At 36.9% G+C, this 13,830-nt stretch overlaps 1 long non-coding RNA gene across 1 annotated transcript; it reads left to right on the plus strand.

The window, feature by feature from the left end:
* The first annotated feature begins 335 nt into the window (after positions 1–335).
* Positions 336–11,395, plus strand: LOC147830072 (uncharacterized). Its single transcript, XR_015442632.1, has 4 exons — positions 336–476; positions 3,713–3,782; positions 3,903–4,075; positions 11,271–11,395. It is a non-coding gene; the product is annotated as an uncharacterized LOC147830072 (long non-coding RNA).
* The last annotated feature ends 2,435 nt before the right edge of the window (positions 11,396–13,830 follow it).

A 13,830-nucleotide genomic window follows, 5' to 3' on the forward strand; every position in this document is an offset into this window, starting at 1 on the left:
AGTCTGAATAAGCTTCTTCTGTAAGATTCCTACTACCCTAGTCTACAAATTTTTTTGATGAAAGAACAAAAAATGTCTTTGTTTTGCCTAACAAAAATATCACTCCTACCTAATATACATTGTTGTCAGCCAAAAGCTTGGTAAAACGCAGAGAAGATCTCTGTGCCTTTGGGTGATGCACTTTGACTCAGGGGACCCTAGGAGATTAGGGATCTTCTGAGGCAGATCTGAGTTGTGCAGTAATAAAACTCAGCCAATGACTCATGGGTAGGGGATGGATGGGAAGAGAGGAGAGTGTACCGGAAGTAGTTTATGCATGATATTGTGTTGTTTCAGGTTGAACACATGACCTGAATGAGTGTACACAGGAGAACTGGCATAGCCAAGGTGCAGACGCAGGGCTCCTCCTTCTTCCTCTGACTACCATGAAACTCTGGGAGGTCCAGACCTACAGAAGGTGATAGGAAATCGAAACTGTGAGTCAAGCAATTATTTGGTTATCTAACCCCCTTTCAGTGTTCTCAACTGTTCCTCAATATTGACCCTTTCCCTGAGGGTTACCTGCATGATGGAAGCTAATCTAATAACTACATTCTTGTTAAATAATAATGGCTGGTGATAATCTCATAAACTGTCCCTGTTCTGCACTCCTGCGATTTGGTGTGCATTGTGTTATTACACACACACACACACACACACACACCCCGTTACCTCCTTTACCTTCCAGTTTCAAGGGCACATTTTCATGTCTTCTGTCTAAAACAAGTCCCACCTCCTCAGGACTTTTCCTACTTTTGGTCATTCTTAGTCTTTTCCCTGTTTGGAGCAGCTACATTGTTTCTACATTTCGCTATCTATATAGAAGCAAAAATGAATAGCTTTGCACACCAAAGTTTTTATCTGCATTCTTAATTACACCCATTAAGGGTTCCATCAGCTGATGACTGTGTTCAAAGCTATGAACATTTTTAAAAATCTTGATAAATGTGGCCATAGTACATATGGTCTATTAAGGAAAGGAAAACACTAACATTGGTTGTTTCTGTTGTTCAGAAAATTGGTGATTTTCCCCCCTTCTGTTCCCATATACTTCTTTGAGCTGCCCATTTTGTTTTCACAAACTGTTTTTAAAGTTGTTGTTTTAAGTTAGAAAACAAAATAAATAAAAATGAAAAGAAATCCAATTTTTAAGGCATGCTTCAAATACTGTCTTATCATTAATTTCCCTAGAAGAGAGAAACTGCAAACTGGCAGGGCCCTCAGGTGATACCACTCTAATTTCACACATATTGGGTACTTCTATTTTTTACCCCAGATTAGAAAAGAAAATCTCCCAGACCAAGTGATATTTATTCCCCTTTCTTCTGCACCACTCCACACCTGAGTCACAGGTTAACGTTACTAATTGGAGGTTACTGGGATGTTCCTGTAACTTGTGACTCAGGTGTGGAGTGGCACATGAAATCCCAGATGAACTCAACTCAAAGAAGCCAACACCTAATGGGTGCCAATGCCATTGGGAGTTTCCAGGGAGCCAATGCCATTTTTGGTCACTAGAGTCTTAATGGTGTTTCCATTAGTAACTTAATATTGGTTTACTGTATTCCATACTTGTCTATGAGGTCACTAATCTCCCATAATCCAGTCATGTTTGGAAAACTCTTGCTTTGAAATTTTTATTCACTCAGATGAATAAATTGCTTATAGGTGACAAATGAGGAGAACAAAGACACAATACCCCCACACACACACCCAGAGCAAAGTTGACCCAGCCAGGAGTCATGGGAAATAGAAAGAAATATAGGATGGAGGGAATAAAATAAGAACCAAGAGAGACTATGTAAAGGTGCAAGTTTCCAATAATGAATGTCATTATATTGTATACCTAAAATGTACCATTGATTAGAATGAATAATCCATAATGCAAAATAGGAAGAAAAGGTCCAAAGGGGTAGGGGTAGTGGGAGGGGCAGGGGAAAGGAAAGAAGGGGAAGGAAAAATGATGAGAAATGGAAAAAATGGAAATAAAGTCTTTGTAAATAGGGAAGGGTGGAGGGTGTGAAGGGAGGGCTAGGAATGGGGAAAAAATAAGAACCAAGATGCATTATGTAAAGGCACAATTCCCAATGAGAAATGTAATTGCGTTGTATACCTAAAATGTACCAATAAAAGAATTTAATAAAAAAATATATAAAGAAACATATTACATCTGTACCAACCACAAAAAAAAAAGAAATAGCTATTGTTGAACTAAGAGTTTGAGTCACCATGACTTTGAAGCAAAAATATAAAAAATGACCCTCTCCTCAAAGAGGCATGGTAAATAGTGACCAAAGAAGTGGGCCACCTAGGAACAGCTTATTATTCTACTGAAAAATATAATTTATAGACATGACCAAATTCCTAAATTTCTAGCAGCAGTGACAACTTGGGGCTAAGACATTGCAAATGTATTGAGCTGTTCTTAATCTACTCATAAAACCAGAAGTAATGGGCCTTGATAGGAGACCACCCTGATGTTGGTGTTAGGAGGTGTGCACAGCCCAAAGCAATAGTTGGTGCCCATGGAGAACACTCCCAGGCCCACAAAGGGACACCAGAGGAAGAAAAAATGGGTTGTGTTGGAATCGCTAAACATTTGAATGTGGAATGAAAACAGAAAAACAATTCTAGAAGAATCTGAAGTGTCAGATGTCACTGCATACAGCACCTGCCCCACATAGCACCTTGAAGAAGGCCTAAGAAACCATGAATAATCCAGGGACTTAAAATGACAATTGTAACATTTAACAACTATTGACACATGGTAAACACTTAGTATATAGTGTTACTATTATTCTACAGGCAGATTATTAACTTATTTGGTCTTTGTTAACACTATATCTCTACATACTTAACCCTTATGATTCCATAAATTATATGCTGCTATTACTCCACTATTACAAATGGAAAGCCTAGATAATTGCCCTGAGGAAGTCATGATTTATACATGAAACTAGAATTCAAACTCCACTCTTTCTGTTCAAAAAGTCCATGTTACTATGGTGCATCACAGTTACATTCTTCTAAATTAAAAGAACCATATTGCACCAAAACTTGAAAATTTTAGTGGCTCTAAATTTGAAAATTCATATTGTCATCAAAAAGTAAAACTAATAATAATGCTACCCTTCACTGGTATTGTCCTTTAACAGCAGAGAATGCTGTCATGCCCATGATGTTCAATTATATTCAAACAACTTTAGAAATAAGCTTTAATATCACCATGTTATAGATAATCAAGCTGATAACCAGTTTGAAAGATCTTCCCAGGACCATATAATCAGTAATTGGCATAAACAAGACCTCAGTGTTGTCTTGTGCTTCCAGGTCCAGTGTTAGCTGTTGCTTGTGACTCTCTTCTAGGGAGAAAATGGTACAGGTCATGTTTCTTGCAAGATACTGCCATTTCCTCATGAGAAATCCTGACATGATAAGAACACTCTTCCAGAGAGAAGAGACCTTAAGAAATATTTGAGCTTATCCTCTTGCTCTGACTAATACCCCAGACCAGAATAATTCAGCCCATTTAGTAATTTGACTACATATATCTTACTAAGATGTCTTTGGGGAAAGATTCTGTGAGAATCTCAAGTATCATAGAAATTAAAGCATTAAAAATGGTATCTCATTCACTTAAACAAATATTAACTTTTAAAAATGTTAATTTTAGGGCAGACCACCCAGGACTGACCGAGCCCAGCTCTGGCTGGCTGGCTACACCTACCTGTGACCAAGAGCTGGTAAGGACCCCCCCACACCCGGGGAACACCCACCAGCTGCCCATGGAGCCCTGCAGGGCAAGTGCAACAGCACAGTCCTCATCCCCAACTCCCACCGCTTCTGGCCTCTTGGCTGTGCAGCTACCTGGTTCCACACTACAGAGGCACAGGGGGACATAAAGGCCATTGTCCTGAGCTGCAGAAGTGAACAAGAGTGAGAGAGGGCCTCTCTCAGGCTCCCTGATGATAACTGAAGCCCCCTGGAAAAGTGAAGAGAATCTCTGCAATAAAGGCACACCAGACCACCATACTTGGTAAGTTAGTGGGATCATCACCTCCCATTAGAAACTGAACTATCTTCAGGGGAAAGGCAGCTAGAACCTGCAATAGAACCTTGCACAGTTCAACCCTATAGGAGGACAGGGAGCTCAACTTTGGACTTGCAGCCAGAAATCTGCCTGAGACTCATTGACTTATAACTGCACACTGCTGCCCACATTGTCTATTGTGACAGCAGAGACATACTGTGAAGGAGACCCTTCATTTTTAACTTTTATTTGTTATTTTTAAAATTACCACTATATTTTTTGCTCTTATTTTAAATTTTTTTTCCTTCTTTTTCTACTCTTAAAATTTTTATTTTTCTCTTTTTTCTTTCTTTTCTCTTTTCTTTCTCTCTCTTTCTCACTTGCTCCCTTGCTGTCTCACATTGTTCTTCATCTCCCTTTGTGTTCCTGTTCTGGCCCTAATTTGCATTTCTTCTTTATTTTTCTTTTCTTCTCTTTCCTTCTCTCACCTGTGTCCTCTGGCCTCTCTGCTAACCTTCCTCTATCCTTCTACCTACCTATCCTTCCTTCCCCAACTCCTTCTAACTCCCCATTCCGAAGAGTAAAGTTGCTACATTGAAGAGTTTATTCACTATAAACTTATGTTGGTTAAGTCATTGATCTTGATTTAATTCACACAGTTAAAGGTGATAGATTAATAACTACCACAAATTGTCATTTTCTAAGAGGTACTTGATGCTATTGTGTTGCTAATTGTACCACACGGGCTAAGGTGTTGTGATTGATATAATCAGGTGTCCTTCCTGGTATAATGAAAATGAGACAGCCTCAGAGCCATTAGAGTCTCAGAACCTAAAGACCAGTTGTCTGGAAGACACCTCTGAGAAGCAATCATTCCATAAGGGTTCTATATACATAAACAAAGATACTTACAATAAGGAACTTCAAACTATCAACCCAGGAACTAAACCAAGGACAGTACCAAAAACAAAAATGAGAAGACATTTAAGTAGGGCACAAAGTCAGACTTCCACCCCACAAAAGGCAAATTCTGGGGGAAATGAGGTGGAAAGGTCTGATAATCAAACACTTGGACACCCTGAACTGATAGCACAGGAAGTAACAAAACAGATGAAGGAGGCTCTAGAAAAATTCAAAACAGAAATAATCTCCCAGATAACTACAGTGATGGTGAGCAGAGTGAAAGACATGATTAGAGGCTCTAGAACAGAAACAGATTTAAAAAATAGATGGGCTCAGAAATATGCTGGAAGCCAGGAACACCCAGCATAAAAAAGAAATGGAAACCATGATCACCCAACATTAGAAAGAAATGGAATCCATGAAACAGATTCAAATAGATATTCAGGACATCAAAAACTCCATTGAAAGCAGGTAGAGCAGATTAAGGGAATCTGAAGATAGAATATCAGATAGAGAAGACAGGATTGTGGTTAAGGACCATGAAAAGAGAGATTTCTTAAAAATAGTAAGGGACCATGAGAAATCAAACCACCAGCTGCTAGATGATGCAAAGAAGAATAACATAAGACTGATAGGAGTCCATGAAAAAACAGGAGAAAGTACAATAGACATAAAAAACTGTTCACAGAAGTAATAGTAGAAAACTTCCTAGACAGAGGTAGAGAATTGGATATACAGATAAGTGAGGGATATAGAACTCCAACTAGCCATGATCAAAAAAAAACTAAACCTAGACATATAACAGTCAAGATCCCAGAAACCCAACAGAAGAACAAATTCCTACAGGCAGTTAGAGAAAAGAAACAAATCACCTACAAAGCAAAGCCCATCAGAATCACAGCAGATTTCTCAACACAAACCCTCAAATCAAGGACAGCCTGTAGTGAAGTATTTCAAACCCTAATAGAAAATAACTTCCAACGTAGACTGTTGTATCCTGCAAAATTATCTTTCAAAATCAATGGGGAAATTAGATACTTTCATTGCAAAGAACACATGAGAAATTTCATGAACACCAAAGCAGCATTCCAAACAATTATAAGCAATATCCTAGAAAAAGACAATGAAGGTCACAACTCCATGAGGCCCAACAGAGGGAATCCACCAGGCAAGGTAAGATACCAAAGGGAAAGGGGGAAAAAATAAGAAATAAAAGAGCCAACAAGAGTAAAACATCATGACAAGGATGAGTCAATGTCTCTCAATTATAGCTGTCGATGTTAATGGCCTCAATTCACCAATCAAAAGAAATAGATTGACAGAATGGATTAAGAAACAAAATCCAGCAATATGCTGTATACAAAAAACACACCTAACTCAAAAGGAAATTCATAGACTGAAAATAAAAGGTTGGAAAACAGTTCTCCATGCAACAAGAACCCAGAAAAAAGCAGGCATAGCAATCTTACTTGCAGGCAAAGTAGATTTCAAACCAAAACTAATTAAGAGAGACAAAGATGGTCAGTACATCCTTGTGAAGGGAACAATCCAAGAGGAAGAGATGACAATCCTAAATATATATGCACCAAATACGAATGCCCCAACTATACAAAACAAATACTAATGGACACAAAAAACCAAATAAGCACAAATTCAATTGTAATGGGGGACCTCAATACCCCACACCCCACTATCACAAATAGATAGATCATCTAGACAAAAAAATTAACAATGGAATTCTAGAATTGAGCCAATCTATTGAACAAATGGACTTAATAGATGTTTACAGAGTGTTCCACCCCACAAAATCAGAATACACATTCTTTTCACCTGCACATGAGTCATTCTCCAAAATAGACCACATGCTACCTCATAGGACATGTCTAAGTCAATGTAAAAGAATTGAAGTTACCCCCTGTATATTATCAGACCATAATGCAATAAAATTGGAGATCAATAACATAAGAAACTGCAAAACTCCCCAAAACACATGGAAATTGAGTAACACCCTCCTGAACAACAAATGGGTCACAGAGGAAATTAAAGAAGAAATCAGACAGTTTCTACAAGTAAATGATAATGCCAGTACAACATACAGGAATCTATGGGACACGATGAAAGCAGTTCTATGAGGGAAATTCATAGCAGTGAATGCCCATATTAGGAAAACAGAACTCAGTTAAATAACTTAATGCAGAACCTCAAGCTTCTAGAAAAAGAAGAGCATAACCAACCCAAAGCTCATACAAGAAAAGAAATTATAAAGATCAGAGCAGAAATCAATCCAATAGACTAAGAAAATGATACCAAAATTAATGAATAAAAGAGTTGGTTTTTCAAAAGAATAAATAAAATCAATAAACCTTTAGCCAACCTTATCAAAAAAAGGAAAGAAAAGGCTCAAATCCATGCAATTAAGAATGGAAAAGGGGAAGTCACAACAGACCCAGCAGAAATCCAGAGGATCATCCATACCTACTTTGAGAAACTGTACTCTAGTAAAATGGAAAACACAGAAGAAATGGACAGATTCCTAGATACATATGAATTGCTAAAGTTAAACGAAGAAGATATAGAAATTCTAAACACCCCAATTACAATGAGTGAAATTGAAAATGTAATAAAAAATTTACCAACAAAGGAAAGCCGAGGTTCTGATGGCTTCACTGCTGAATTTTACAAGACATTTAAAGAAGAACTAATGCCATTACTCTTTAAACTCATCAAGGAAATTGAAAGGGAAGCAAGGCTTCCAAACTCATTCCTGGAAGCAAGTGTGACTTTGATTCCAAAACCAGGGAAAGACCCAACCCAAAAAGAGAACTACAGACCAATCTCCCTAATGAACATAGATGCAAAAATCCTCCACAAGATACTGGCAAACAGAATACAGAGGGTCATCAAGAAGATCACACACGCTGACCAAGTTGGATTTATCCCAGGGATGCAAACATGGTTCAACATTCGTCAATCAATAAATGTAATACACTATATTAACAGAGTCAAGGACAAAAACCATATGATCATCTCAATAGATGCAAAAAATGCATTTGACAAAATCCAACACCCATTCGTGATAAAAATGCTACAGGAAATTGGAATAGAATGTCTTTATCTCAACCTATCTATCAAAAACCAACAGCCAACATCATACTAAATGGTCAAAAACTGAAAACTTTCACACTAAAATCAGGAACAAGACAAGGATGCCCACTATCACCACTCCTGTTTAATATAGTTCTGGAAACATTAGCCACAGCAATTAGACAAGAGAAAAAACTAAAAGGAATACAGATAGGAAAGGAAGAACTTAAACTGTCATTATTTGCTGATGATACGATACTTTACATAGAAGACCCAAAAAACTTGGTCAAAAGACTTCTAGACCTAATTGACAGATTCAATAGAGTAGCTGGATACAAGAGGTCAACATTCAAAAAACAATAGCCTTCTTATATGAAAATAGCAGACCCATTGAGAGAGAATTCAAGAAATAATTCCTTTTACAATAGCATCTAAAAAAATGAAATATCTAGGAATCAACCTAACAAAGGAAGCAAAAGACCTTTACACTGAAAACTACAGGACTCTGAAAAAGGAGATGGAAGAGGATATAAGAAAATGAAAAGATATCCCTTGTTCCTGGGTAGGAAGAATCAATATAGTGAAAATGGCCATACTTCCAAAACTACTATACAGATTTAATGCAATGCCGATTGAAGTACCAACAATACACTTCACGGAGCTAGAGAAAAAAATCCAAAAATTCATTTGGAAGCAGAAGAAACCTAGAATATCAAAAGCAATTCTAGGCAACAGAGATATGGCTGGGGGTATCACAATCCCCAACTTGAAACTATACTACAAAGCTACTGTGATAAAAACAGAATGGAACTGGCAAAGAAACAGACCCAAAGATCAGTGGAATAGATTAGAAGATGCAGAAACAACTCCAGACATACTCAGCCACCTCATCTTTGAAAAAGGAACCAACCACTCTCATTGGAGGAAAGATAGCCTATTTAATAAATGGTGTTGGAAAAACTGGATTTCAACCTGCCAAAGATTAAAACTAGACCCATACCTATCACCATGCACTAAACTAAGATTGAAGTGGATTAAAGTTCTAAATATTAAAACAAAAACACTAAACTTGCTGGAAGATAAGTTAGGTAGATCTCTTGAAGACATTGGGATAGGAAAAGACTTTATGAAAAAAAAACAGTAGCACGGGAACTAGCACAAAGAATCAACAACTGGGATCTCATCTTATTAAAAACTTCTCCACTTCAAGAGAAACCACCAAAAGAGCTGAGACAACCTACAATGTGGGAAAAAATTTTAGCAGCTGTACCTCAGACAAAGGTCTACTATCTAGAATATATAAAGAATTGAAAAAAATCAGACCCCCCCCCCAAATTCAAAGACCCAATTCTAAAATGAGCATCTGAAATGGACAGACATTTCTCAGACAAAGAAGTAAAAGCAGCAAATAAACATATGAAAAAATGTTCAACACCACTGGTCATTCGAGAGATGCAGATGAAAACAACACTGAGATTCCACCTCACCCCGGAAAGAATGGCTGCTATCAAGAAATCAACCAATAACAAATGCTGGCAGGGGTGTGGAGAGAAAGGAACCCTTCTCCATTGTTGGTGGGAGTGTAGACTGATGCAACCACTGTGGAAATCAGTATGGAGATACCTCAAAGAACTAGGACTAGAGGTCCCATTTGACCCAGCTATTCCCCTGCTGGGTATCTTCCCAAAAGAATTAAAAGAATCATACCACAGAGATATATGTGCACCTATGTTTATAGTGGCACAGTTTGTAATAGCTAAAGCTTGGAAACAGCCCAAATGCCCATCAACTGGAAACTGGATAAAGAAGATGTGGGTTTTTTTTTTAATAAAATGGAGTACTACTCAGCCATAAAGAAAGAGAAACTAGAGACATGTAAAGCTAAATGGATGCATATTGAGGCCTTACTCTTAAGTGAAATAAATAGGACACACATGTGTAAATACCAAATAGCTTCTCTGGTGTGAGAAACTGAAAGTGTAAATAAAGATTAAAATGTTTAAAATGAATAATTGATCATTTGAAATTGGAAAAGGTCCAAAGGTGTAGGGGTGGTGGGAGGGGAAGGGGAAAGGGAAGAATGGAAAGGAAAAATTATGAGAAAGGAAAAAAAATGGAAATGAAATCTATGTAAATATGAAAGGGTGGAGGGGGTGAAGTGCACACAGGTAATGGGGAAAAAAATAAGAACTAAGATGCATCATGTACAGGTACAAGCACCCAATGATAAATGTAAACGTATTGTATACCAAAAATGTACCAATAAAAGAATTTTTAAAAAAGAAAATCAAAAAATAAAATAATAAAATAAAATAAATTTTTTAAAATGTTAATTTTTTTTGTACTGAGGCCTTCCTCACTGGTCCTCAAAGTAAAAAATAGCTAAACTTTTAAAATTATTTTTATGTTCATGAAAATGTGCTTGGTGTAATTCTCTTTATATGATTTAGCCAGTGAGTGGCCCATTGCTTATGTTGTTCTTGCAGGATTGAAGGTGAATCACAAACTTTCAAGGTCTTTCTGTACATTCACTGTTTTTTTTTTGGTACTGGGAATCCACGTCAGTACCTTGCACTTGTGAGGCAGGCAGTGACACCACTGAGCTAAATCCCTGGGCCCTCTTATTTTTTTTTAGATTGCAACCAATTCTTAATCTACTTTCAGCTTTGAGATACCTCTATGATAATACTTTCCCAGCCTCCAAAATCATTGAGATTCTTTCTTAATTGAATATCAATACTACCTTTAATTTTCTGAATATTCATCAACTCTTAATTAAAAGAGGAGAAATCATCAGAAATATGCCAAGTGACAAGGGGAAACCTATCTTTGACTTAAGAATTCACCATGACCCTCAGATTGATTGACAGCACAAGCTAGTATTTAATGTTTGCCAGGCCACAGTTCTAAGATTTTTTTTAACCTATATTAATCCAGCCATACTTCACAGTAAATGTATGATGTAGTTGATATTTTTATCCCCACTTTCTAGATGAGGAAGAGGGGTCAAAGAAAGGCAAGATAATATCTTTGCCTTCACATTTAAACAAGGAGATAGCTTTCCAATCCTGACTGCCCATTTTTATTTATTTATTTATTTATTTATTTATTTATTTATTTATTTATTTATTTTGGTACTGAGGATCGAACTCAGGTCCTTTAGGCTGCCCATTTTTAAAGTGTGTATACTTTAACTTCTATATGCTTTATTTAGAGCATTGGAAGAAAAATATAAAACCCTATGAGACCTACAAAGAAGAAAACCTGAACCTCAGAGAAAATGAAAGGTAAAATTGAAGATAGGATAGAGAAAAGTTTGAGAGAAAAATGCTACTGAAGAACCTGATTTTCTTTTCTCCAGTTGGAAATAGAATGCATTAAAACTAAGTAGCAATTAATAAAACCTTACTTCAACAAACTTAATTTACACAGGGAGGGAGAAAGCCAAAATCAAATTCAAATAATGTAATGCGAAAAGGTTGCACGTTAGTGCAAAACCCAGAGATCTTCTAATCTCTGCCTTACCACTAATGCACCATCAAAGAGGTAACAGAATTAAAGACTTTTGCACTATTCCTGCACTCACTCAGAGCTCATCAAAGATTGCTCCAGGTTCAGTCCCTTCAGAAGGCAGAGTTTAGATTGGGTAATCCCCAAGGTCTCTTCTTGCCTGGTGTCTCTGTGATGTTGCCAAGGTCTTAATTCATCAAATGCTTGCTTTGTTTCCCTCCTTGGCAGCACAGGGCTGGGCTCTGTGAAGATGCACAGAAGCAGAAGGCATGAGCCACCCCTGGGAGGGGCTCCTGATGTTTAATCTGTGCAGGGGAATCTCCTGGAGACAGGACACCTGAGGCCAGCGCACTTTGACAGTATAAATGACTCATGTTTAGATATTGTTACAATTCTGCAGTTTTCAGAATGTTTATACAAGAAAGTTAGAGTACCTGGGGATCATGAAGAGATTAGGATTTTGTAGTAAAATGCTAACTTTTTCATTAAATTTTTTAAAATTTAGCTGTGGCAGAGACTCTCAGTGATTCCCTAATATTCATTTAGCTTGTTTGCCCTGTATATTTGACTCTATAACTACTTTCTGAAACTGAAATATAAAAGAATTGTTCATGAAACCTCTTGAGATGTATTTTTAACTGGAATGATCAAGCCCTTCCTTCAGCTCTCTTTCTTTCTGTTGACTGGAATATATATATATATTCTTTTGGCTGGAGTTTAAGCAGCTACTTTGAACCATGAAATGCAAGCCATGCAACTAGAATATGAGCAATAAAAAGAAAGGAGTCTAGCTGGGTTTCTGGTGATCATGTAATGACTTTCCAATTCTGGACCAGCCTTTTAATGTATGTGTGAGAGAAATTTTTCTGTATTATTTTTCTATACCGTCTGTAACTTCATTATCATTTAGGTACATCTGTCAATTGCAATGGAACCTTAACTGATACAGGTGTTCTTGGTGCAGTAAGTAGTAAATAATAAATAATTTGAGATTTCCTGTTCCATTTGTAAGATTAGCCTATGTTTTCTATTTAGGATACAGGCAAATGTAGAAAGCAATATACAAGGCACAGAAGCACCCGTGTTTATAGTATGGCATACAAACAAAACTACACCAGGAAAAAACACAGCTACAGTACATAAAAGATGGCATGAGTTGTTTTGCACAATCATTTTACTTTCTCCTATCTATTGTTAACCTACCGAATGTTGTTTTGTTTGCTCTTTGCCTTGAGGTACATTATGGACACGTTAAAATACTTTTTGCCTGATTAGTACAAAAGTTATATGAGGAGGAAAATTCGTATGATGTAACTGTCAATAGAAGAAACAGTAAGAAGTGCTGAAAGTGGTGTGAAAATGACAAATGGCGCATGTGACTTTAGGAAGAAACTAATGGGAGGGGTCATTTTCAAAGACAAAGAGGGACACCTGCAAATGCTTTTGTGATGCCTGCACAAAAGTCAGCAAAAGATCTGGCAAAATAAAAACATGTTTGTCTTGAGAATAACACCAATAAGAGATGCCTGTTGCTATAATGGTACTTAATGAGGTGCCTCAGTGGTCATTGAAAACTAAGTAAAAAGTCCACAAATCATAATTTGTTATAAAGCACAGATGATCCAAGATTTTGAAACTGTGCAATATCAAATTGAGGTGGCTTAAATAGTATATACTGTACTTCCTATGGGTTTTCCCGGAAATATATGTGGACATGACAGTGAAGCAGGTCTACTTGTTACAACAGATTTTTAGTGTAGATAAAAGGGCCTATTTGGGGAACAAAATGCCTAGTAGAAAATTTTTCTCATACAGCATCTAAAGGAGTGAATTGTATTCTTATCTGTTAAGAAGTGTGTTTGAAAACTGAATTTTTAAATTTCTCATACATTCACTTGGACTTAAGAACAAATGTTGCACTCAAAAAAGTTTTGTGAAATGTTCTAGAGAACCTTTCTAGCTGATGGATGATCTACCATTGAATATGCACACTTCACATTGTATTTTTAAAGTACTTTGTAAAACCATGGACAGGTTATAAAGTTAACATGCAAAGACATTTTCCATGGTTCCATTGACAATTTATTAAATTGGAAAAGACTAAAGCAAAAAAAAAAAAAAGTCCAGGAGTTCCTCACGTGTCCATTTTATTATGCACAAAAGTTGCTCACCTCAGATAGCCTCAGTTAAGATCTCTTCCAACCAATATCTGACCTAAGAAATTGCTGAGATATGATCCTCCTTCAGCATAAAGAAGGTATGTT

This window comes from Heterocephalus glaber, unplaced genomic scaffold, assembly GCF_053883595.1.
Source record: "Heterocephalus glaber isolate CG9 unplaced genomic scaffold, H.glaber_assembly_v1.0 deba00000331, whole genome shotgun sequence".
In the NCBI taxonomy this organism is placed as follows: Eukaryota; Metazoa; Chordata; class Mammalia; order Rodentia; family Bathyergidae; genus Heterocephalus; species Heterocephalus glaber.